The 26,318-nt window shown below is 46.8% G+C and overlaps 1 long non-coding RNA gene across 9 annotated transcripts in view; it reads left to right on the top strand.

The window, feature by feature from the left end:
- LOC311197848 overlaps window positions 1–26,318 on the top strand; it is a 66,861-nt gene that overhangs the window by 19,326 nt on the left and 21,217 nt on the right. For 5 of the 9 annotated variants that reach the window (XR_014617669.1, XR_014617670.1, XR_014617671.1 and 2 more), the window contains 3 exons: window positions 1,906–2,091; window positions 3,351–3,534; window positions 5,709–5,963. The exons of 1 other annotated variant lie outside the window; for it this stretch is intronic. This is a non-coding gene — a long non-coding RNA (uncharacterized lncRNA). Of the gene's footprint in view, window positions 1–1,905; window positions 2,092–3,350; window positions 3,535–5,708; window positions 5,964–6,230; window positions 7,298–21,620; window positions 21,752–26,318 lie in introns of those variants that run through there. 3 more of the 9 variants (XR_014617668.1, XR_014617667.1, XR_014617666.1) reach the window with 3 other exon arrangements.

The following is a 26,318-nucleotide window of genomic DNA, read 5'->3' as shown; positions in this document are numbered from 1 at the left end:
TCTGTGGCTGCCAGCCACCAGCACACCTCTCAGCATGCTTTCACTGCCAACTATTTGCTTTACAATTACCAGCACCATTTTCTGAGCACTACCCGATCCCACCTCCTGATTTCCATCTCAGAAGCATTAAGCAAAGACATCCACTGAGACAGGAATGACTATGTGAGCAGCAGTGGCTGAGCAATGATCACCTTAAAGCTGATGCTGCCAGTCACAAGATTCATCAGCAAGGAAAGATGGGGATGAAAGCACAAGAGAAGGGAAATCCTCAGCACAAGTCCCTAATTGCTGGCAGTCTGGGCTGTGAATGATATTGGGACTCTAGAGGAAAAGGTTGAGTAGAAACAGATGCTTCCAGCAGGCTGTGGCCTGGGTTTCCAAAATACCACGCTCCTCCGTCCTGCTCCTGCAATCTGGGTTATTCTGTGTCATTCCCCAGGGCTGCATCCGATGTAAACACCACCATTATTAAAATTCTTCCTTGGTAATGATAATTAAGATACTAAAAAATGTCAAATAGAGAAGCTGGAGGCATTGCAATTTGAACAAAACCATGGAATGTAAATGAAAACGTTTTCTCCTTAAAGAAGTGTGGTCTGTATTTAGGTACCTCCAAAGTCACCTCAAGTATCAGGGAAGCTTCCAGTTCTCCTCAAGCTAGAGAAGACTAATACATGGGGGCTACAGAAGTTGGGCCACGTGTTTAAAGGGTTAAACGTGGATCCCACCTTCAGGCACCCATGCCTGAAGATTTCTGCCAGTATTTTTATCGCTTAATTGTATCTTTATGGAATGAGAAATTCAGTTCACTTAGCAAGGAATTTCTATAACAATACAGCCTATTATGGTCTAAAGGAGGAAATATGAAGCCCAAGCAGAAAGCAGCTGGTAGACTTTAGGGGAAGTCTCTAGGGACTGCTGATATACAGGGACAAACCAGAGATGTCAGCCAAAAAATGACAAATATCCCTCCCAACAGTTTGTGTGTCAGCCCTGCTGACTCCCCAGTCCCTCCCGATGCACCAGCAGGGTTTGGAGCCAATGGAGCCAGCTCACACCAGCCCATCACAGCCTGGAACTGCCCAGGTCATGAACCTGCTCATGGGCTGAAAATTGGTTCTGCTTCATTCGGTTTCCTGTAGCACAGCTCTGAGTAGAAGTTTTACAACTGACTTTGAAAACACCAGGATCAGGTCCTGGCTAAGTCATTATAAGCCTTCAGCCAACCACCCTTAACTACATCAAATCTAATTGTCCTCCATATCCACTAAGAGGCGGCTCTGATGGCACACCAGACACTGCTGGTTTCCTGGAAACCCTATTAGCATCTCAAACAAGGCAATCCTGAGGACTCAGTCCTGCAAACCTTTTGTGCAAATATTAAATAACAGTGAATAATTAGCAGGAATAATCCTTTTTTGCTTGACCCTCTTCTGTAATAAAGACCTTTGTTGGCAAATGCAAACGATATTTTGAGGAGCAATTCCTAATCTAGGTCTGCTAAACACATCAGCCTAAATACACTAATACTCTAATATCCACCATGTATTTATCCAGGACTTAAGACAGATAAAACCAGACACATTATCTGTCGCAAAGGCCCAGGAGCATTCATTAGTCAAGAGTAGGAGAGAAGGTGGCAAAAGAGGTGGCAAAGAAGGGACCCATTTTTACCTCTGGTACATCTGCAAGCACATCTCTGGGCAGAGCAATCAGATCAGCAGCTATGATGTGCGTCCTTTTCCTCTGTCTGTTTGTTTCTGAGAGGAGAAAGAAGGGACAAGCAAACCAACAGGCAGATAATTGGTCTGTGCTGACAGTTTGTCAAGTGAAGGAAGCACAATTTTAGTCAAGAGATCTGCGTTACCGTGGGGCTTGAGCAGAAGTCTTTTCTTTTCCTTCCAGATGGCATTGACATATAGCCTGAAGGGGCTATCAGGATACAAAGCTAAAGATGGTTAAAGACATTAAAAACTGTACAATGTGAGCAGCGTCTACACCAGGACCATCATCTAGGAGGAAGATTCATCCTGACGTATTGGGCAGAAGACAGACCTTCTCCTGGTGTTATGTATAGCTGTTGAGCCAAAGGTATTTTTGAGATAGATGAAAAAATATATAATCCTGCTACTAACCATGCCTTTTCTAGTGGGTCTTTATTGACTCTTGAAAAACTATGACCAATAAATGTAATGATCTGCCTTCCCCTTTCCTTCTGGGTGAATGATAGCTCCCACAGTGTGTTTATCACTGAGTGCAATGACTGGCTTGAGCCGTTTGTGTCTGACTCCACTTCCCAGCAAGCTACTGAATGCATCCTCTTCGTCACAGGGCCACCAGCATTTCCAGGGTCCTGCTGGGGTTTCTTTTAATGATATATATTATCAGAATAAGATTGTAAGTCTTCCCATAGGATGGAGGGAATCCACAATTCTGCATTCCTTGAGTTGTGTAAGTTCTGTGTTAAGTTGCTGTAATTTATTTGCACAGAGAACAGGATTAATATTAGTGTATTTTTTTAATGAGATGCACAGCTCTTCTGTACAGCAAGTGGAGCTGGGGGGGCACAGAAGTGCAAAGAGGGGACTTCACCTGCAGGAAAATATCCTCTACTTCCCCAAAAAGCGATGAAAATGTCAATACTATTGACACAATCCCTAATTAAAAACGACTGCCATAATCATGCACATGATAGCCACAGAACGTTAGTTTGGATTAGGCATAAACAGCAAGATGTGCTGTGCGTGCTTCCCAAAGGCATGAAGGGCTAGAGATGATGGTGTCTTCTGTACATCCAGGCAAGGATGCCTGGGCTCCTGCGTGTGGGATGCTCCTCTGCCACCCAGCCTGGAGAGCTGCACAGCAGTGACTGTGCACGCAGAGCTGTTTGCAACTGTGGATTTAAACATGTCTGGGTGTGCTTCTTTGTTTGAGGTTTAAGAGAACGTCCTTTACTCTGTGTTTGACGTGGACAGACAGCATGTGCATGGCCAGTCATAGCAGCTTGGCGGGTTCCTGCATTACCTCAGCTACTGCCGCAGTGCTGAGCTGTAGTAACACCCCAGCTTGGGGTGTGGATAACTTCTCCTTTTTCTCTCAGAGAGTAAAATCCTTCATTTTAGGGTATTCAGCAAATGGAATTACAGCAGAAAATAACTTGTCAATGCCCCATGCAAAGTATTTTCTTATGCAATTGATCTGCTTGGATTGGACAGGCTTCCTACTGCAAGGTTCATCCGCTCTTACCTTATGCCTGTGGTATTGCAGGATGCCCAGACATCTCAGCAGGCTATAGGTAGTTGTCTTTAATTGTACAACACCAAAAATAAACACTGGGATGTTCTGTGTAGTCACAGGGCTGCAAGGTAGGATTGTACCACAGAGCTGGGGCTGAGCACGGAAGCACTGTCTGAGCTGCTGTGCCTACAGCGAGCTGGATAACTGAGTGATGGAGGCAGAGTGTGGCCAGTCTTTCTCTTGAAGATATAAGAGACTGAACACCAAGGACTTCTTTTACATCTCTACATGGAACAGGTATTTCACATCACTTAGTACCTCCCTCTGACAACATTTGCCTTTAGCCCTTTCCATGCCCCCCCGCCCAGTCATTTTGTGCCATGCCTGGCAGATAGTTTCTGCTTTCTCCTTTTACCCCTACAGGGTCGGGGAAAATGAGTAAGAGAGGGAGAGATTTGGAACTATTTCCCAAACATACAAGTGCTCATCCATGAGCTGATATCCTGTCGTGACGGTGGATGGAAGCATGTTTGTGTCTCCCTAAACACCCCCTCAAAACATGCCAGCCTTCCTTCCAGTCTCTTTAGTAATGAAAGGCAGCAGTGAAACATAGGTGGGCTTTTGTCTAATGCCATGGCAGCGTTATTCTCAGATGGACAGCAGTCATTGCTGGTTTGCCCCAAATTCTGCAAGAGAATTTGAGGGGTTTACACAAAGAAAAGGGTGGGGTGGGGTGGGGAGAGGAGGCAGAATATGTTGATTGTTAAGTCGTATGGGGCAAAAGTGGGAAAAGTGGATCACCTGTAAAGAAAGGCATAAGCTGTCTTTCCATGGTGAGGAGCATGTCCCAGTGAGCCAAAAACGCCTGGGAAGGATAAAACCTTCGAGCTGGGACGTCTGTCAGTCATAGAAAGAAGCAGAAAATGAAAATAAATAGATAAATCTGCCCTTTGTGCCATAGGGCAGTGTTAAATAACCAGCACTTCCAAAATCTAATCATCCCGACTCCAAAAATACCATTGCAGAGGCTCAAAGATAGTATCCTTCTTCATTTTAAAGCAGACTATGGATTCTGAAGCAGTAAGTAAAAAAAGGGATTTGGGGAAACCCTGGGAGAGCCAGAAAGTACCTATTAGCTAAGGGCTGGACAGAGGCTTAGACTGATCTCAGGCATGATACACCTTAAAGCTGGGAGAACAGTTGAACCTGGATCCCGAGCTCCTGCATCGTGGTGCAGGTCCATTGCTGGCAGCTGCAGGGGATTTATCTGGTGAATATGCCCAGCCTGATTCTGCAGGTTCCTCAAGGGCAAATGGCCTCCTTGATGTCTGCAGGAACCTCTCCTGCATCAGGGCTGCAGAGAAGCTGGTGCCCGCTGAGCCTCCCCGTTGCTCTGCCAGCAGAGTTACTGCAGGGCAGGACTGGTGCTCCCCACAGCCACACTGTCTTCAGGCTTGTAATGGGTTGTCAGACTATGTGGTGCAGTTAAGAAGGAGCTGGCAGGTGTCTTGGCCCTTGTTTTAGACACTTTTGGTCTCCTGAGTTCCTCTGCTTGCAGTCATGGGGGCTTTTTGCACTTCTGAACAGGCAGGGTAAGGCTGGAAAAGCCCAGGGCTTTGCTGCTTGTGCTGGTGTTGACGGATGCAGTTCCATGACTCTGCTAAGGTGGCTTTATCTGCAGGTGAAGCTGGGCTTAAGCCTGGTATTACACCCTTGCTTCACTTTGGGGATGGGCTTTCCATTCTCAGCTGTGCTGGAAGTGCTAAAGACTTCCCAGCGGCACCTTTTCTTCATTTTAGAACTTTGACTGTTGTATGTAGCTTGCAGTTTGACACTGGAAATTTTTATGTGGGGTGTTAGTAGGTTTTCAAGCTTGAACAAATTGATTCATGAGTGGATTAATCTGATGCATCTTTTAAATGGAAAACTGACATAATTTTCCATCAGAGACCCACTAATAAAGCACATTTACTTAGTTAATCTATTTTTTTTCTGTACTAAGTGCACTACGTAAGGTATAAAAATACCAAATCAATAGCCAAAGAGTATATAAAAATGAGACTAAGTGATCAGAAACCATGTGTGATCCACTCTCTCCTTGTCTTCTCAGAGGACTCCGATTTCTGTTTGTGCTGCTGAAAGACTCATTCCCAAAGTCTCCCCAGGACGACAAGGCTGCAAAACCCCAGGTGTCCTTGCAAGTCCCGGAGGGGAGCGGGTGCAACCAGCCACCTGCTTCCAGGGGTCTCGCAGCATCAGCTCTCCTCCAGCCCTCCCTATTTATAGAAGTAGCTAGTTTGAAGGTATCAGGGTTTTCTTCTTCATTAGGTTCCCATTTATATATTTATTTGCTGCAGCAGGAACCAGGTAGCAAGAATGTTCTGTAAAACAAAACCAAAGGCATCTTTGTGCGAGGAACCTATCCCAGCCTGCCAGCAAATCTGCACAAACTCCCCTCTTTTCTTTTTCAGTGGGAGTACAGCAGTGTTATTCCAAAGAGGATGCCTGCACAGCCTTCCCTCTGCAAACACTGCAGCCACCGTTACATCAGCGCAACTCTCTCGTGTGAGCTAATTTAACAAGCGGTTGCTTTGCAGGCTGTGCAAAGAGAATTGCCTCTTACCTAATAATTCTGCTAATTTGCTTAACTTCCCCAGATTGCAAACAGCCCTACTCTGAACAAGCAGCTTTCTAAATGAACCCCTAGACGATTTCTTGACAAGGAGTGGGGGGAGCAGGGGGGGTGGGTGGGGGAAGGAAAGGTGGATGGCTTGGGAGGTTGAAGCTCACAGTCTTTTGTTCTTGACCTTTGGGCCAGCATTCAGATTTGCTTGTTGGGAAAACTGCATTCAGGATATATTTTCTTCAGGGACTTAGGCTACCCTTTTGCTTGTAATTATTCTCACCTGATGTCTTCCATAAATTAAAGATGCTTCTATTAGCGAGTTCCAGTCCTCTCAATTATCTTGCTAAAGTCTCCTTATTTGTGGCAGTGAGCTACACCACCAGGATTGCCGTCCTCACAAAGCTCCTGGTCGGTGGCTACGGGCAGAGAAGGAAGGAATGTACATGGGTAATACAAATGTCTGAGCAATCCCAGAAAGAAATGAAAACTGCAGTAAAGGTAAATGTCAGACTATTTAAAGACAATGTTAACTATTGATTTTTTTAGAGGAGACTACCTCTTCAAAGGATGGCAAGCATGCCTTCAGATACAGACAAGGCAACCTGGATGGATGGGGTAGAGGGGGACGCAAATGAACTGGGGCCACAGAGATTTTCCCTGAGAGCAAAACGAACCCTTTTACTAAAGCCTTTGGGATTAAAAAGGTGGCTCAGTTCTTTCACACAGCCCACCTTTCAATCCATTTAAGCAGCATGCCTTTTCCAAGAAATGAAGGGCAAAGAAGCACCAATGAGCAATAAAGAGATAAGCAGCAAGGTCCTCGTTTTGCCTGTGCTTTCCAATGAAAAATGAACCCTCAAGCACACCCGGTGATTTGTTGTCTAAATGGCAAAGCTCACCCAAGTTCCTGATTTTGCTTCCAGCAGAGATGCTCATTGCTCATTCTCACACCCTGGAGCAACTTGGACTCATTATGCAGTACTTACTCTTCCCATCCGCATCTGCCTGCAGGTGGGGTGGGACCACCACTGCTCTTGCAGGGACCTGTGCTTGCTGCGGGTGTGGAGATCCAGGCAGCCAGCACAAAGTGGGGAGCAAAACCAGCTTTCCCCCTGTACCTACAACTCGGAACCTGTGGGAAATCATAACCAACTTGGCAATATTTTTATGATGCTTTATTACAACAGGATAGGCTGTGATTTCAGGTGGTGTAGGAGAAAATCAAGCCTAGGATAAAAGCCTTGCTTTTTAAGAAATGCATGTGCATGTATATATATTAGGGGAAAAAATGCATATATATGTACATATGCGTTCCATATATATTTATATATACTTGCTTTATGGTCCATGCTGTGATATCACTACCAAAACACCCAGGAGCAGATATTCCTGGCCTCAGATGCATGCATCTGCAGGGAATTGTTCCTTTCGAGCTGCAGCACAGAGCTGATGCTATACATGGTGCTTTGGGAAAACGGCATGATAAGAATTTAGTTAGGGGATTTAAAGGTCTTCCAGACCTGCACTTTCAAAAAGGGAAACTTCTTATCTCAATGGGTGTTTTCAAAGAGGAGGAGCGAAGGATCTAATCCAGTGAAGTGTGATGTCAGTGAGGGCAAATTCATTTTGCATTTGGACACAACGTCTTCTTTAGCAGCTAATTTGGGTCTTAAAAGAAAAAAAATATTGTACACATTCACACAGCAATGGAACTGGGTGATGCTGGGGGGTCACTACTGACTTTGGCAGGTTTTGAAGTGGGTACACTAGAGGAACAGACCCTCCCAGCACCTGCCTTTCCTCTCTATGAGTCTTTTGGGTGCTTCAGTTTGAAGATCCCCACGGGGCTTATAACCCCAGTTTGCTTTCCTCTGCAGCCAGCTCAAGTTGCAGAAAACCCCAGTTCCTGTTAGATCCTAAACACAGCGCAATACGGTATTACTGCCTGGGGTAACTTTTGGTTTAGATGTATTATTTCAATAAGGAGGTCTTCAGACAGTGTTAAATGACAGACAATATAATTTTTGAATGTGATGTTCATCTGAATTTTATTTTCTGATGTTTTGACTCATTGACTTGATGTCTCTCTATTATGCACACACCTCTGGAGATGTTGCTGGCAATGATTATGCGTAGCATTGAGTTAGTGAATAAAACCACTCCAGGAACTGCTTTACAGATCACAGTATCGTTTTCTCTATAATTGTCCCACAAACGGTGGAAGTTATATGGAGAGAGCAGCGTGCTCTGACAGACTGCATATTTTTGCAGTGTGCACCAGATCTCACTTTGGCTTCTGAGACTTATTTCTGATGGTTCTTGGGGATTTAACTTTAAGACCAATGTATTTTAGTATCCATATACGCTCCACTGTTCATGTCATCCGGCAGCAACTGAGGATGAGCTGTCTCCTTAATATGGATGAGACACCAATTTATCTAAGTTATCACCTCCCAATCTCTCATTCATCTCCGCTGTTAACTGCTGTGTTTCTGACATCCATACCTAAACTATCAGCAACTTCTTCTCCTTCAATTGAAACTATATGCAATTGTTGGCAGGAAGTTCTTGTTATGTATATAATGGCTTCTGCTTCTCCCAGCTGGAATTCAACCATCAAGTGACTGAATCAGGCTCTGGACATTGCATTTTAAACCCACAACTCGCATCGATCCACGCAGCACGCTAAATCAAAAGTCAGAGTGTCTTTCCACAGTCTGAAAATATATGACCAAATTAACATGTCCCAGGCTCACTCTGAACAGCACTGCAGCCCTGGCTGTGTACAGCCCAGGCAGTTGACTGCAAAGTCAGCAATACTCTCCCCCTTCCTGATGCATTCCCAAACCTGTGAAACTTAGCCCTCCTCCTGGTATTCTCTTTATAGTAGGTCCCAGTGGTATTATGTATCAAATAAAGGTCTCATTACTTAGTTTCTGGTTCCTTCGTGCCATTGCTCTCATTAATCATCCTGTTCTTCAAGCCGGTACCACAAGCCATTAGGACTGTCGTGCTCCTCACCCCTCAAGTAGAGATTCCCTCCCCTGCAGCTCCCCTGCCCCTTCATGCTGCACGTGCCATGGGAGCACGGACACACTGCTGCTGGTTGGGTCGGTGCTGGATGGCTGGGGACTTCTTGGCTGTGAGTTCTGGGCTTGTGTCTTAACTCAAAGCGATGGTCTTCCCTTTCTGCCCAGCCTCATCTTGGGGCACCTGGGGGTGCTCCTGCTGCTAAACCCCCCAACGCCATCAGCTTTGTGCCTTGTGGCATCTCTAGATGCAGCTCCAGTCCCAGGCAGAAAGGAAAACTCTCTGTCTGTGCCCCAAATCTGTTCATTTCATCCCCAGTTCCCCTCCAAAAACTGTCACAAACAACTGAGGACACAGAATCTGCATCACCTCCTTCTCCTCCGTTCGAGTTCCCATTTGGTTTCATTTCTAGGCAGCTCTGAGCTCTGGCACAGAGATCACTCCAAAGAGTCCCACTCTGTGTCTCCTGGGGCAGAAGCCTCACAGCCCACCTCCCCCCAACCCTGCTCCAGCCACCCCCTGCCCATGCCACATGGCAGCACATCTGTTTGCAGCATGGAACCCAGGGACTTTGCTACTTTCTCTGTGTAATATCTTTTCCAGGAGCACGAATGACTTGCTTAAAGCCCTGGAATCTAATTCTCTTTGTGCCAGGGATGAAAGGCAAAAAGGCAGAAGAGCAGGGGAGAGTGGATCGCCCCTCAGCTCTATGAATTCATCGAATCTGATGGTTTATTCGTTTTAATTAGCCTTGGAATTCGTATGTAAGTGTATATATATATATATATACACACACGTATGAATTCATATAATGACACATAATTAATTTAAAGTTTGGCATTTCAGAACAGGTAATTAAAATAGTTCATTGTTGATTAATCACTTGCAAAATAAATTATTAGCAATACCGCTGTTAGCATTATGTTTATTACCACAATTTAGGGAAATTAGGGCAGTTCACTTACATTAAATTAAACAAGAAAGCACAGATGTAATGTACCCTAGACAATATCTATTTACTCGGAGAACAAATGTGATGTGTGCATTACAGTACATTTGCTAGGTCATACATCTTGGATGGCCTCTTCATGTCACCACCAGAAACCTAATACCGACACACAGACGATTCCCATCTCTTTCTGTAAATATAAAAATAGGATCTGCTGGACTTTAGCACTCGCTCTGCACTGCAGTGTGCTCTAGGCAGCTCATCTGCAGAGGCTGAAGGCAGCTCAGACCCTCATGGGATGGAGGGGGCTCTGCAGCACCCAGGGAGTGGGGACCTGATGGAAAAATGAAGGGCCACACCAAATTCAACCCCTCAAATAAGAGAACTGGGAAAGAAAATCAAGTTTTTCACTTCTCAGCAGGATCCCAGGACACTGTGATAAGATAGATTATAGCCAAACTGCACAGAAATTGAATAAATCTCAGCCTGACTCTACGAGGTGCTAAAGGCTTAAAGAGATTGTTTAAGTTGAATTTGATTTTTAAGCAGCTTTCTGCTGGGATGGGGAGAGATTTTGTCCTGTGGGGAAATAGGTATCCCTTGGTTTTGACAACTGGTGTGTCTGGAGGACGTTCAGACTGGAGTCTAAGGGAGCAAAAGGGAGAAGTCAGTAGAGATTAAGAGGACACGGAGCACCTCATGACACATTTTCTGGATCTGTGTCTCTGGGGTTTTTCAACTATGGGAAATAATCTATAATTAGGTGCATAAAATAGCTCTCTGATCTCTTTGCTTCTGGCCCAAAAGAGCACAAAATTGATAACTCAATTATCGCTGCTGGAAATACAAATAAATTAAAAGCACCTGGTAGGAGGAACTTCAACGCAGGGACACCCATGCAGCGTGGTGGATGCTGCTCTTTAATTGTGAGCTCAGAGGCAATTAACGCCCTGGGGCTCAGGCTGGAGCAGGAGCAGGACCAGGCTGAGCCCTTCGCTCTCAGACATGTGGGAACAGTCACGCTCGGTGTGATGGAGCCAAATGTCCCCCCCCCAGCCAATGGCACAGGTTGGCAGGAGCACTGGGTGTGGGGATATCACCTTCTCATCCCAGGAGCAACCTTGGGGTGAAAGTTTTGGAAGAGGTGAACTCCCCCGGGAGGAGGGGGACCGCTTGAATGGCTGATGAGCCCCTTGGCTAGGGGCTGAGGAAAAGTGGCATTGGGTTTTAACAGTTTTCAGCATAATGAAACAATGAGTGCCTAATCCTGTCCCCAGCCAATTCCTGGCAGGTTTTGTTCCAAACATACAAGCAGAGCAACGTAGGATATTGAGGGTCATCTTCATTCCTTGCCAAATAAGTCACCCAGCCTTTACCAACCCCCCTCTGTCCACTGCAGCTTGTTTTTAATGACTCCTGTGCTGAATTAGCAGTCTGCACCGGTGTACCCACAACAACAAGTCACTAATGACCACTCTGTTTGCCTAAGCCACATGCTGAGCTCTGATTTCAGTCCCTGCCACAGAGTCCCTCTGCAAAACAGCTTCTGAGTCTTTTGCAGCAATTTAAAATGTGTAGGATGAGCTGGCCTGTCCATCCCTGCTCCTTTGATATTGTGCTGCCTGGAAGTGTCCTTGAGTCAACACGGAGCATCTGTAGGGAAGTGTGACCTGGAGTGATGCAAGGAGCAGGAGGAGAAGAACCTCTGAAATTTCATATCCCGTTCTGATGACCCATTCAATCATTAGTGAAATCATATTTAAATAATCTGCCCTTTGATGAAATCTCAGCCAGACCAGAAGGACAAGTGTGTTTTCACGGAAAGGTCTGGTTATATTAGGCAACACACCTTGTGGCCCCATGGAGAGTGTGTGATGGTGCAGACACAGGGGAGACAGGGGGTTTTATTTTTAAAAGGAAAGCAAAAGTACTCCAGATGATCTCCAAAGTCTCTGTGCCAAAAGTACTCCACCATATCCCATTGAACAGGACATTTTCCCCCTTTAAGTTGTGTTTTGGATGAGGGAGGATATACATTTAGCTTTGTGTAGTGCCATTGCATGGTTCAAACGATGCAAAATGCAGCCAGGGACACACACAACCCGTGACAGTCGTGCAGGGGAGGAGGCATCACCTGGGGAAGGTGTCAGCTCTTCTCCTCCCAAGCACTGTTCTTCCCACTCACCCTGCCCATCATCATGCATTGCTTTCCTGCTGGAGCAAAACCAGGGCAGCACAGCAATATTCACTTCAGGAACGTGGCAGGTTTTTGGTTAGGGTGCAGTTATTGCCCACCAAGAAGCCTCCAGAACATCATCCTTCCTCTCCCTGTTGCCTGGGGCAGATATTAGAGCAATTCTACTTGAAAACTTTTAGCTCCTGAAACCAATGATTTATATTTATGCCGTAATAGCCAGACACAGCAATAATAGCAAGGATCTAATTGTTTTAATGAAAGTAGCTTTCTCTACAATTCTAATCAATTGGCAAAGTTTGGCTGATGGGATGCAAGGCTGGATTTGGCCGTGCTTTCTGTGTGCCCTGAACAGCAAAAAAAAAGGCAGAGGTCATTTCAAAAGAACTGGCTTGGCATACAGAAACTTTTAATAAGTAATATCTGCATTAGTAAAGGCAACGGGAACAGCCCAACCTGAAGAAAACGGTTTTTACAGGAATTAGTGCCTTGCTGTCACATTTGTAAAAGGGACACATGCATTTTTCAGATCTTTGCACATTAATGGCTGTATTTGATTCAAAATACAGTCAGTGAACCCTCAGTAAATGGAATTAAATGGTATGTGTCTGATTTGAGGGTGACAATCCACCAATTGTTTCTTGTTTGAATTACTACCTGCGTGGCTGGGCACAGCGGTAATTGAAACTATAATGTTTCATTCCTCTTTAGCTATAATTTATCTGAAAAGTTCATTCACTACAGCTATTCTATTCCCCTTCCTGGAATCTTGCCCTTTAGCATTACCATGCTGCCAGGGGCTGCATCCTTCCCGTGTGCTCAGATTTTGACCTGGTTTGGGCTCAGCAGTTCAAGCACCTGGGTAACCTGCGTTTCACCAGACCAGCCCCATCATCCACCTCTTGCTCTGGCTGCAGGAGACTGATCAGGGGCTCAGCTGCTCTGCAGGGCACAGGGCTCCTTTGATCCAGCCTCAGGTCTCTGCTCTGCCTTTGGCTCAGAGCTCGGCTCAGCACATCCTCACCAGGTTCTTCAAATTTCCTTTTGAGACCAAGAATTTGCAGGGGCTTTGAGAACGTCTTATTTTGTGTGCCAGGGTTATTGATTGCAGGACCTGGACTTACTTGTACAGCAGTAGGTGTAAATGGAGAGGTGCTAGAGGTTACTCTTTCTTCCATCTGTGCCTTATTTTGTTGCTCACTTGTTTCTTACACACCGTACAGAGGTGTCTGCGGCTGCTGTGGCAGTGCTGGGGTAACAAACAGACTGCCTCTCTCTTGACACTACTCATTTATAAGCAATTTCTAGTCCGTTTTCACCCAATATTGACAAACAGAAGAAAATTGAATGTATTTTATTCACCCATAAAGCCTGACATTTCCAAAGATGGAATCAAATTATCCTCCTCATCTATCTGCAGAGAGGTGGATTGCTGGCTGGGTACAACTTTACGCCCGCAGAGTAATGACACCTAATTTCTGAGATTTCAGAATGAGCTGGTCTGAGGCAAACAGGGTTATTTTCCTTACAAATAATACAAACCACAAAAGCCATACTCCGTGTCCCGGGATCTCAGCACTTCTTTCTCCTATGGGACCAGACTGGAAATACCTGGGAAGCTCTTGAACCCCTCTGTCAGCAGCAGGGCATGTTCTTGGCAGAGGCATTTCTGCAGAAGTATTTGCATCTAATTGAGTTGGTGCAACTGCCTGTGGTTTGGTTGTGATTCAGGAGCAATGAACCTTGGATTTTGTCCTTGATTTTTGGGTGCTTGAGATAAAAATCCAATATGTCTTCAGTGCAAGTTGTCCAGGAACGTGGTGGGCTGTGAGGAAGTTTAGGAAGAGGCAGAGCTCTCTGCTGCCAGCAGACAGGAGGGAGGAAGGAGGAACAAAGAACAGATCATAGGAAAGAAGATAATGAGGTTTAAAAGATAATTAGTGCTGCTGGTTCCCAAATGCCACAGTGCTCATGGCTGGGCTGGTGAGCCCCGGGGGAAAGCCAAGTGCTGGAGTAATGCTGGCAGCTGAGCTGGGGCTGCAGATCTGGAAGTGCTGCTGCAGGGAGGGTCCTCAGCACATCTGGTCCCTCTCTCTGGACACAAGACGTGCAGAGATGCTCATGCTCTGGGAGGCATCTGTGGCATTGATCTACCAACCTTCACCTCCGCCAGGAGATCCTGGCACCTTGACAAAGCATCCACGTTTGAAACTAGGCTGAGCTAAGGAGATGGGGAGAGAATAGCAATGAGCAAAGAGAGACTGGCATCTAAATGTGGAAGAGAGTGTGGCAGCCCATGAAGAGAGAGATGGGGAAAGGGTGGCGATGGAGGGAGACAAAGCACTTGGAGGGCAAGTGCTGAGAGGGGAACACTGCCACCCAAGGGCAGAGGAGGGCAGTTCCTCCCCTGCGAATTCCCTGTTTCCATAGCAGCGCCAAGAGGACCCTTGGTCTCTGTGGTCATGGCAGATCAGGAGAAGGAAGTCTCTCCTCCATCCTCTTTTGGACCCAAAGACTCTTGAGTTTCCCCTTCACAAACTTCTGATGCCACATCAACCAGCAGAGGAAAGCAGAGGGCTCTCAGTGGGCTTGAACGTAGTAACTGTGCTGGGCAGAGAGAGAAATACCCACCCAGGTCACCGCAATGTTTTCCCTAACCACATCCCCAGCAGCAAAAGCAATCCCAGCTGCTTTGGACGGGAATTTCAACCCAAATGAGACGTCAGGAGTTAGTGTGCAGCCTTCTCCCACCACTTTGCATGCAAACCCTTGCATACAGACAGGCTGCCTTCGTTAGGGCTTGTACTTCATACCTGGAGTCCCAGAGCTGTCACCACCCTTTGCCTTTTCAAGTTTACCTACTAAATATATATTTTTTCTGTTTGCCTTAGAGTGCAGGCTGGATAATTAGAGCGAGTGGCTGCATTTCTCAAAATAAAACTGGGATTTGTAAGTGCCAGAGGACACTGGCGGTGCTGGTAGGGAAAGGTAATTGACATTCCCTTCGGGAAACCTCTTCAAAAATTCAGGCCCTGGTTGCTTTGGATTTATTGTCAGTGGTGCAATTCGGGTGGGGAATATGATAATCCCTGCAAGCAAACAGACAGCACAACCAAAAGCAACCAAAGCAGAAGTTTAGTGTGTCTGACAACAGAGAAGGACTGCTTTGGCAGGGGAGTTGGACCCAATGACATCTCAAGGCCCCTTCCAATCCCTACAATTCTGTGATTCTGTGACTAGCTGTGACCCAGCTGATCTTCCAGCTCTTTCGTACCAGCCACGATGTTGGGGCATAAAAAAAAGTGCCAATAAAGTTCTTCTAAATGGGACTGAAAAGTCTCATCAGCAAACCCGGGACACTGCAGACAGAGCCCGGGAAGGATTGAGTGCTCAGCCCTCCCTGGAGCACTGGGGGGGGAATGTCTGGGCTGCAGCTGCTCCAGGGCATCCCGAAATGCTGCAGTGAAGTCCCACTGCCCACGGTGGTGAGCAGCAACATGGTGTTGATTAACTCCAGTCTACCTCAGGCTTGCCAGGACTTCCAGAGAAGTGATGGAGAGAATTTGTGTGGCATCCCACACCCCACTGTGGTGAGAGGAAAGCCTGTCTGCTCCCCAGCCCACATGCCACAGATAACTAAATACCCATGTATGTCATATATACACATATATACATGCTCACACTGCTGCCCAAATGCAGTGTATATGTGCAAGGTGCACAGCACAGCCTTCAATAACCCTTGCCTGAGTCCTTCCTCCTCCTCCTCTCACAACAAAATGTGCATGGAACGATACTCTTGGGAGACGAGTTTGCACCAGCTTCTGAGCAGTGTCTGCCCAAAGGGCAGCTCTGATGTCCTTGCTCCTGGAGTAGTTCCAATGGGGAATAAATTGTTGTCCCTTCTCCCAGTCCCTCTCTGACAAACCTCTTAGTCTTTCTGAGATGGGCACTTGCTGTTGGCACTTGTACAGGGGCTTTGGCAGGGGGGTTGGACTAGATGGTCTTTCGAGGTCCCTTCCAACTCCTAATGTTCTGTGGTTCTGTGATTTGCAGTACCCAGAATCCAGCCCTTGTGTGTCAGGATGTTTTGTTCCAAGCTGGGTTGAAGCGAATGTTCAGCTCTTGCACGTTCAACTGGATTTGCACAAGCACTTGCAGTGCCCTGAGCACCCAAGTATTACAAAGTAAATGCCACTAAAACAAATTAACTAAAAAAAGCAGAATAAAGCAGCCCAGCTCCCCATAGCACAGCCCCAACACACTGCTGTATTGGATTTGCAGCGCTGGGGGTGTGGGAGGGTGTTTGCTGGGTGCAGTGACCTTGGGGCAGGTTGGGCAGGGAGTTGGTGCCAGGGGCTGTGAGCCTTTGCAGCCTCTCTGGCTTCCCTTTCCACACCTGCAAGGGCTTTTGGGGAGTTTTCCACTGATTTGCTTTCTTTACAAGGAGCAGAGAACCATCATCTCCCTTTCTGCTTCCAGAGGTGCTGCTCCCCAACCCAAGCAGCCCAAGCCTTCAACATTGCCACGTCTTCACCACTCGCAACCTGATGGACCACACACTTCATTTCTGCATGGTCTCTGCCTTTTCCCATGCGGGGATTTTGGAAAAGGGTGTCTCCAGGTGTCCCCTTGTACCTCCGTTTCCAAATTGCAACTGGGTGTCTTGTGGCTCAGCTGCTGCCAAGAGCACAGCAGCTCTGGTGCATCTAAATAGATGTTTTTTTCAGCATCTGATTCAGGTCTTGCCTCCAGTGATATCAGCTTGGCTCCTGCAGTGGGAACACGGTGTCAAATGTGTTGAAGTGAAGGAGAAAAACACTTGGGAGTGTCAGGTGCAGTGCAGGGAAGGGGCTGGTGGACTGTGCCTTGGCTCCCCTCCACCCGTGCTGCCCCAGACATTGAGGTCCCTGTGCCTCCTGCTGCTCCCTGTCGAAATTTGGTGCATACCTGGTGCACAAAGCAATGTCTGCTCTCCTGGGCTGCAGGGTTCTGCCTGGGAGATGATGAAAACAGCTTGTTCTTGGTGTGACACCACGTTTTACCTCCAGCTCAAGTGCTGAGGTGCTGATGTGGTATTGTGCCCATGTCCCTAGATGTTTTCCACACGCACCTGATATCCCTGTGTGTCGTCCCCTTGGCCTGAGCACATGAAGCACAAATAAGCACGAGTGCAGCTAAATGCCTCTGCACACAGGGCTGAGGAGGAGAGGGCCATCAGAGGGACTGTCCATAGCCACCACTGCCAAGGAGCTGGTGGTACCCTGATGCTCTCCCCTGACCCAAGCGGGGTTTCCCCACAGGACACCTTTGGCTGCAGGTGGTCCCCATGATGCTGCAGATGCGCATGCACCCAGTGTGAGGGGGCACCTCCATCCTCCACCCACCGCTGTAGCTCCAGGGGTGCTTTGGGAATGCGGTGAAATGATTAGATTTAGAAACAAGCTGGGAGGCACATAATTCATGATTATCTGAAAGACACTTATTCCCTGGAAAAACCTCTGTGGAGAGCCAGGCAGGGAGCCGGGCAGCTCCAGCAATGCCTCCAGTGGCACAGATCACCCTGAGACCCTCAGCAAGCTGCAGGCACCGCGGCGTTGTGCCTGGGAGCAGAAAGGGTCTGATCCAGCCTCACAGACCCTGTCAAACCCTACGGGAGCTTCATGCTGCAGAGCCACGCTGTGCCGCAGCCAGGGAAGGAGCAAAACCTCCAGCGGGACAGCGGTGGGAGAGCTGCTCTGCAGCCGGGACACGCACCGGTGTCACTGCCCGCAGGGCCCACGGTGGCCACGCTGGCCAGGGGTCCGGCCACCACACACTCACACATAATTCCTGACCTCAAGTCGTAAGTATAATTCTTTCTGCCACGTCTGACATTTAGCTGTACAGCCATCCTTGCCAGGAAATTGCCATCATTTCACTTCTGCTCCCAGCTACCGTTCTGATTTATATTTTTGTTTTTATCCAATTTTTCTGACTTGTTTTGGTAGGGTGGACAAAATGTTCTCACTCAAGACAGATGACAGTTTGCCGATAAGAGGAGCAACTTATCACAAACCTCTCCGATTCTTTCTCAAATGCTTAGTCTGTTGGAACAGCTTTAAAGTCTAATGTGATATTGTAGGTTAGCCCCAAATCTGCTTTCCCTCCTGTATTTCATACTTTATGGCTCCAAGCATCAGTCCTTTTAAAGCAAAACACTTCAATCTTTTTCCGATCATCCATGCTTCTCTTTCCTTTTCTCCCCTCCCCTCCCCTCCCACCCCCCTTTAATTTAAAACTGTTTTAAAACTTCTTTTCATATGGCAAATAAAATAAACACCGTAGATGAGTGACCTCTTGGAAGCTCGGTGTCCTTGAGTCTAACTTTAGAAATCATTTGTCACAGGCACAGAAATGTGCACTGCAATCAGAATTAGCTGCCAGAATATATTCTTTTTACCCAGACAATTATATTGTAATTTGAGTGGCATTCCTGATAATCGTTCAGGGTCTGCAGACTTCCCCATATACCCCAGCAAACTGCACTAAAAAAGAAAACTTTGATCCTGATCCGTTTTTAAAACTCATTATTATTAATATTAATATTATTACTATTATTGTTATTATTAATAAACGTATGGAAAATAAATGAGAATGAAAAGACACACAAGGAAGCTGAACAGCTTTAAGCTCTGGAGATAAGCCCAGTAGGCTAAGAGGGTATTATAAAGTTGGTTTTAGTTCAGCTAAAAACAGGACATTTGACCAGAACTGGGTGAATAATTTGCAATTAGGTAATTTGAGCCAGAAAAAATCAGGTAATTTCAAAACTTGTGGCTTTACTGAGTGAAATGCCTCTTCTGCTTGTGATTTGGATGCTGGCAAAGGACACCCTGCTCTCATCAGGTGCCATTGTTGGGAATTGAAGGGTTTGTAGCAAAATGCCTTTTGATCTGCAAACATGTTATTGTGATGTGACCATTTATTGCCAAAGCTCAGGCTGCATCGCTGCCTTGCATGGGACACGGGGTGCTGCTTTTGGGAGCTTCTGCTCCCTTCCAGAGCAATTGAGGGTGGGTTTGCATTGCTCCGGGGTACTCTGAGTTGGAAAAGCATGTTCCTGATGGGTCACCCTGGGTTTGGAGCACAGGTCCCTGTACAGAGAATTCAATTAATACTTTTTCAGGGGAAAATCTCTGGATTTGTAGCATTAACTGTTAGCAGGAGAAAGAGCTGGTGTCCTGAAATGAGAGTTGGTGAAGCTGCTACACATGGATCGCAGGGGTGTCAGGGGACTTTGGCAGTCCATTGCAAAATCTTGCAAGGCTTTTTTGGTGCTCAAAATACAGCCACTGGCCTCCGTCACTACTCACGTCACTACAAACCCCGCTTGTGTTATGAATTTGGGAGGAAGGTGTTTGGGGAAAAGCAACGCTGCGTGGCCCTACGCACGGCGCGGTGTCAGGGGAGGGGTCATTTATCAGACGTGCCGAAGCATCGCTCCCTGACGCCACCGCAAAGCACCTGCACCTGAGCAGCACTAACCTTTCCCAGTGGGGATTTCACAGCTGTGCCCTGGCCCGTGCAGAGCCAGGCTGAGCATCCCGTGGGCACGACATGGATCCTCCACCACAGGAGCCGCAGCCTGCAGCCCCCCCCCAGCACAGCACCAGCATCCCAAGGTCAAATCCCCCTAAGCAGTATGAGGGAGCCTCCAGGGACCCCTAAGACCAACAAAGTGTGAAATTCAGGTCTAAACACATGTACTGCCAACAAGGTGCCTCTTTCACACCCGGTTGTTACCTGGAAATAGGGCACACGGTGTCTTGTAAGGGCATGGGCTTCATTTTCCCAGTGCTGGAACCCCACAGTGCTATTGGATCCCCCTGTGTCTTCCCAGGCACAGAACTCACAGAGGCAATTGAAGGAGACACGTTCACTTCTCTGTGTGATGGAGTTATCCTTCTTCCAGTAAATAAATGTCTGTGTGCGTACTTCTCACTTGTATCTGAAGAGGAGATAGCGTCTGCCTGGCTCTTTCAATTTTTCATCCTCCTGGAGGGAAAATGTGATAGGAAAAGCCTAAAAATTAAAAAAAGACAGAGCGAACAGCCATACCTAGCACCTTTTTCAGTACCATCCACAGTTCTTTTCCTTCCTCTGCCTTTTTTAATTCTAAAGCTCCCTCTGAATGTAGGTGTCCGGTCAGCAAGGCATTAAGGCACTCCTGAAGTACCTCAACTTTAAACTATATACCATGGGAAGGACTCTAATCATCTCTTGCATCTTCAACTACAGATACAGCATTTTATCTGGGATCCAGAGTGCATCTATAAATATCAGCCCATCTCACAGCCAGGCAGGTGCTAGGTCCATTACAGAAATGGGTAATCTAAATCACAGAGCTGGCCGGGACTCACCCATGGTTAATCTTTCTAATGGGAGGGAGCTGGACCAAAATCTGTGTATAGCTGAGATGGCAGGAGGTCCAGAGGACAGTGCAAACACCAAAGTTATTCCCATAAAGATGCACAGAATAATCCCATCTCCTCTGGACTCTCTTGCAGCCCCATGAGTCACCATGGGATGGGAGTGATGTGGGACACACACAAGTGATGACAGCCACTGTGGAGGTGTGCAGGTAAAGGGCAGATATCAAGGGCACCCTTCATAAGAAGAGCAAGGATCAATTTCTTAGCTCTTCTGCCGATGGAGGAAGCTGGATGGGTGACCACAGTGAAGAGAAAGTGGGCAGCCTTCTTGCTATTTTACTGTATCAAGATGAGAGAGCTCCTGAAGTGCACCTGCACTTCTAAATGCAAAACATAATGGGATTTTTTTCTATCATTTTGCTTGCTTCTCATTATCCTAAACACATATTTTTTTAAGGCACTAGTCCTTCAGGGAAGGCAAACGTGTACAACACCAAAAAAAACCCCAATGCCCTTTGTGAAGCAAAGTGGGTCACAGGTTGGGCTGGAAGAGAAGTCTTTTGTGCCCCAAGCACAGCCTGGGGTCCCTCTGTGAACCCCAGGGCAGATGCTTACCCGCAAAGGCCATTCCCAGGAACACACTGCCATCGTCAGTGATGCTGCCAGGGATGATGCCAGGCCATAATGTGTGCTACACTGCTCTGTGTGTTGTTAGTCATTTGTTGTGGTTGGTAAGCAAAACTACCTGAGCTCATTTCTGTTCTATTACAGAAAGGGGGGGAAAAAGGGAATAAAATAACTCATTTCAAGGTAATTTGCCACGGATTTTGTAGATGATCGAGAGGTCTGTAAAGAAGTGGGAATAGCTGCAAAAATCTAACATAGCTCTTCAGAGAAAAGTATCACAAACTTATTCAATGTCCACAAAGTGAGAACAAAGTGCGGTGGTTTCAATGCATTTTGCATGCTTATAGATCACACACCACCCAGCTCCTGTCTGCCCAGCCTGGGACCTGCCTTTCTGGTTAGTTTGATGGGATTTTTGGTCACATCTCAGAGAGGTGTCGTCGCACAGACTGGCAGCACCTTGGCAAGGGTTCATTAATAAGGTCCCCCCTGAGTCTTCTTCTCTCCAGGCTGAACAGCCCCAGCTCACTCAGCCTTTCCTCACAGGGGAGATGCTCCAGACCCATCATCGTCTCCGTAGCCTCCTCTGGACTCTCTCCAGGAGATCCCTGTCTGTTTTATCCCAGGGAGCCCAGAACTGGACACAATATACCAGGTGGGGTCTGACCAGGGCACCTCCTTCAACCTGCTGGCCACACTCCTCTTGACTGGGACACAGAACACAAGAGCCACTGGGGATGCGCAGATAAATTTCAAAACCACCACCAAAAGAAAGCTGCATCTCATAAAGTGCTGGCAGCTCTTAGGAGCAAAATGGAGATGTCTCCTGCTAATTATAAAAATGGCAGGCAAAACCCTGCACGATATGATTTCTAACATTAAACAAGTTTTATGGTGGAGAAGACTTTTAGCAGCACTATTTGCAGACCTGGCCTTTCGCCAGTTTGCTGTCATTAAATCTGCCGATCTTAAGTATCAGCTGCACTTATTCAGAGGGGCTATAAATAACCCCCTGGAGCCCATTAAAGGAGCTGGCTTGCTCGGGCTGTTTCTCAAGCCTTCGGACAGACTGACATCACGAGCTGTGGGGTGACCCTGGTCCGACGTCTTGGGATGGGTCTTTCAAATGCTCACAGGTGGATCTTCCATGGGATTTTAATTTTCATTAAAAGAAAACCTCAGTTTACACTGGCAACAAACAGCGTGTGTTCTGCTAGGGCTGGATGAGTCCTTGACCACGTGCCCGAAGCCTGAAACTGTTTAATCTTTGCTGCAAGGGTTAAAAATGAACAGGAGCACAAGGAGAGATAAGAAACAGATCTGGGATATTTTATAAGACAATAAGGTGTTTTAATGTGAAACACAGCAGAAGTCACCACTCCTGGGATGTTTATACTCTATCTGCTACACATGCTCTCAGGACAGCAACCGTTCTGGCTCTCTTCTGGGATCTGCCTGATAAAAAAGCTGTGGGTGCCCCCCACCACCCTGAGATGCCCATGGGTCACAGGCAGGATGCTCCAGGATGCAGCAGCTGTGCTCCATGTCGCTGGTGCAGCCCCTATGAAAAATGGCTAGCAGTACTAATGTGTGCTTAATGACCCATGGCTCAGAAATGACTAAGATGCAGGAATTAAATTTACAATCAACATCCCCCTTTTTTTTTTTCCTTTTCCTTTTTTTTTTCCCTTCACCTGAAACCTTGAAACCAAAGTTCCTAATCAGAAAAGTCCATGAAAGTCCCTCTTCACTTCCAGGCAGGGCAGGTGACTGCAGGCAGCTGCAGTATTGAAGTTGGGTGCTGTCACCGTGCCAGGCATGACACGGGGCTGCTTCAGTGGCAGGGTAAATTGATGACACCATCACAGGAGAGCTCACTAGTTGATGCCAGGTTTATTTTTGTAAGTGCAAACTAATGAAATTTAGAGGTTTTAATAATAAAAAAAAAAAAAAGAAAAAAAGAGTTCTAAGCTACAATTTAAAAATGAAATTCATAACTGAACCCAGTGCCAATTGCATTAAAGAAATGAGCAGCTCAGACTTCTTCCCAGAACAGCCATCATGCTTTTTGGCAAGAAGTAAGGAGCTCCAGTTCATCCCATTGAAGCTCCTGGCTCTGCACACGCGACGGACAGGGACTGTGAGCAGGCAGGGGCTGTGCAGGGTCTCTGCAGACACCATGCCATCCGTCTGTCTGGGCTCAAACATGGGGACCCACAAGTCCAGAGAAGGGCAACCAGGCTGGTAAAGGGGCTGGAGGGCAAATATATGAGGAGTAGCTGAGGGATCTGGGGATGTTTGGTCTGGAAAAGAGGAGGCTGAGGGGAGACCATATCACTGCCTACAACTACCTGACAGGAGGGTGCAGAGAGGTGGGCAATGGTCTCTTCAGCCAGGTGACAGGAGATGGGACAAGGGGGAATGGCCTCAAGCTGCACCAGGGCAGGGTCAGTTTAGATACTAGAAAAAAATATTTTACTGAAAGAGTTGTCAGGGCCTAGAACAGGCTGCCCAGGGAGGGGCTGAGTCACCACTCCTGGATGTGTTTAAAAAAAGGGTAGATGAGGTACTTAGGGTTATGGTTCAGCTTAGGATGGGAATGGTTGGACTTGATCTCAAAGGTCTTTTCCAACCTTGTGATTCTGTGATTCTGTGACCCTGCCACACGGGTCTTGCAGTGATGCTTGCCCTGAAGCAGGCACCAACCTCTTACCAGAGACCATTTTTCCCTTTCCCACTCCCTCATCACTCAGCTGTGGGGGTGGATCTCACTCACCACATTCTGAACTTTAAAAGACAGCGAAGAAATTTCTTAAAAGTCAGGGAAAGGGAAGGCAAAGTAACCATAAACCCCCAGCAGCAGCATCCCAGGAAATGAATGTGAGTATCCAGTAGAAGAGCCGTTCAAAGGAAAAGACAACCTTGAACATCCCCCGACAGGAAAGATGCATAATTTACAGCAACCTGCAGGCAGTTTGTAGCTTGTTTATTTTACAGACTTCCTGCTCTTTTTCTCTCATGCTTCTCCACTTCTCTACTCACAGATCTGCCCCTAAAATACTCTGCTGGATTAAAGAAGATGGAGGGGGTTATTTTCCAGAGAATTGCTGTGGTTTGGTTTCAGTGATTCTCTAACTGTAAGACATTGACATGCACCAGCTGTAAATGAAATCACCCAGACAGGAGACTTTGCAAACCCATCAGAAGCCTCTGTTCCAGCCCTTGGCTGCAAAATCTTTAGGACCTGCAAGAAAAGGGTTGTTGGGTTGGTTTTTTTAACTTGCTTTTCGACAGAGCCAGTTAAAATGAGCACAAGCACCTTGGGTGGGCAACACAGCTTGGCCTGGGCTGGGTTTGCACCAGCCCAACCTTGAAGCACATGCCAAAGGCAGGAGATGAGCAGGTGAGAGGAAACCTTCAGATCCCAGTCCACATGTGCAGGTGCCCTGAGCACAGTTCTTCCTCTCTCTCAGGTTAACCTCCCTCCCCATCACTGGGGTTTGCAAAACCTGCTGGAAATCCCCTGGGGACCACAAGGCAAGTGAGATTTTTCCCCTCACCCCCCCAAGATGTGGTGGGTTTGTGGCAGCACAAAGTGCTCGTGGGTGATGAAGGAACAGCCACAGAGGGTCGAGCTGATGGTGGGAGGTGGCTGCCAGAAGAAATCAGGAGGTTGGACTCTGTCTGAAGCAGACATACAACAGATTATGTTTTGAGTCACTCTGCATCCCCTGCCATGATGGCCCTGCAACTACAACTGGCAGTGGTCAGGCTGAGGTTTTCCCTTCTGTCTTTCTCCTGCCAACCTTTTGGGCTGGTGGCCTTTCTGGAAGCGATGGTTGGACTGGATGGGTAGGATCAGGCACTGGAGAGCATGAAGAAGCACAGAAATCTTTCAATATCCATCCCTGGCCCAAGGAAGAAAATGAAGATGCTGGGATGAGAGCTAATGAACACACCAAGGGAAGGAAGTGAGGAGAAGAACATTAATTGCCTGTACAGCAATGCAGCAAGTCAGAGCAATAAAAAAAAAAAGTGGGAACGACTAATTTATGAGTGCAAATTCTATCTGGAGAGTATGACTTAAACTTGGGGAGAAAATCCATGTGCCTGGAATATTAAAATCAATAGTTGTAACCTATTTAGAAAGAATTGAGTGGGCAAAGAAGGTGCAGGAGGGACAATCAATATCAGAAGTGACATTGCTGCGTTCCAGGCATCACTAGAAACTTAAGAGAAAGTGACCTCAAATACAAAGGAAGCCAAAAGAAGGTATTTCTTCAGAGAATCAAATCCCACTGATTTCTTAGTCACATTTCTACATAATATTTAAGCAAATTTCCCTATGCTGTCCTGGGGAACTTCAACTTGAATGATGTGAGCTGAAGTGTTCACACTGCTGGGGTTTGGAATTTCTGAATGTCACAGGTGAGCAGTCCCCAACCAAGACCAGGAGGATCCTCTGCAGGATCATCTTGACAGCTGGAGATCACAGATCCAGAAACTTCCTACAGCCAGCACAGAGGTGACCCCATTCTGATCGTACGAGCTGGGCAGAGACAGAAGAAAGCCTGAGTCAACAGTAGGTCTCCCTTGGCTTTTCAGTGATGTAACCCAGGTCACCCACAGGACTTCAAACAGAAAATGTGAATGAAATTTGGCAACTCTTTTAAAACCACTCTGGCTTTCAGGGAATCTAGTAACGTCTCAGAGCTGAGAAAGAGAAGGTTATTAAAGAGAACGTTATTCTGGTTAAAAACAGAAGCTCAGAGGGGAGTGAGAGGAGGTTTATATTCGCTCCAAGGAAGGAACGGAAAGTGGGTAACGAGGAACATAAAGCAGCCCCGAGCAGAAGGCTGTTAGGACAAACCCATGGCTAGCAGAGCTGAGGGCAGGAGGGAAGTGCTCTTTAGATAGGAGAGATTAAAAGTAGTTGTCTAGACAGAATAGCAGACGCTGCAAAAAGAATGCATAAAAGGCAGACACTAAATATTTAATTTCTCTATTTTGGGGGGAAAAAGCTAAGTGAAGTAGCGATGTAATACGATGATGTGAAGTATCTGCAGTTCCTACTTGGGATGTTAAACAGCTGCCACTACAGCTAGAGAATTTGGTTTTGATCAGCAGCCCTCAATATTCAGGTTTTAAAATCTGTCCCAGGATCTCCCTGGGCTGGCAATGTCTGTGAGGTGAGGAGTTTTCCAGAAGACTGAAGCAGCGCTGATTTTGTGCCAATGCACAACA

This window comes from Gallinula chloropus (genome assembly GCF_964237585.1).
Source record: "Gallinula chloropus genome assembly, chromosome: 16".
NCBI lineage: Eukaryota > Metazoa > Chordata > Aves > Gruiformes > Rallidae > Gallinula > Gallinula chloropus.
This window is presented reverse-complemented; position numbering and strand designations above follow the sequence as displayed.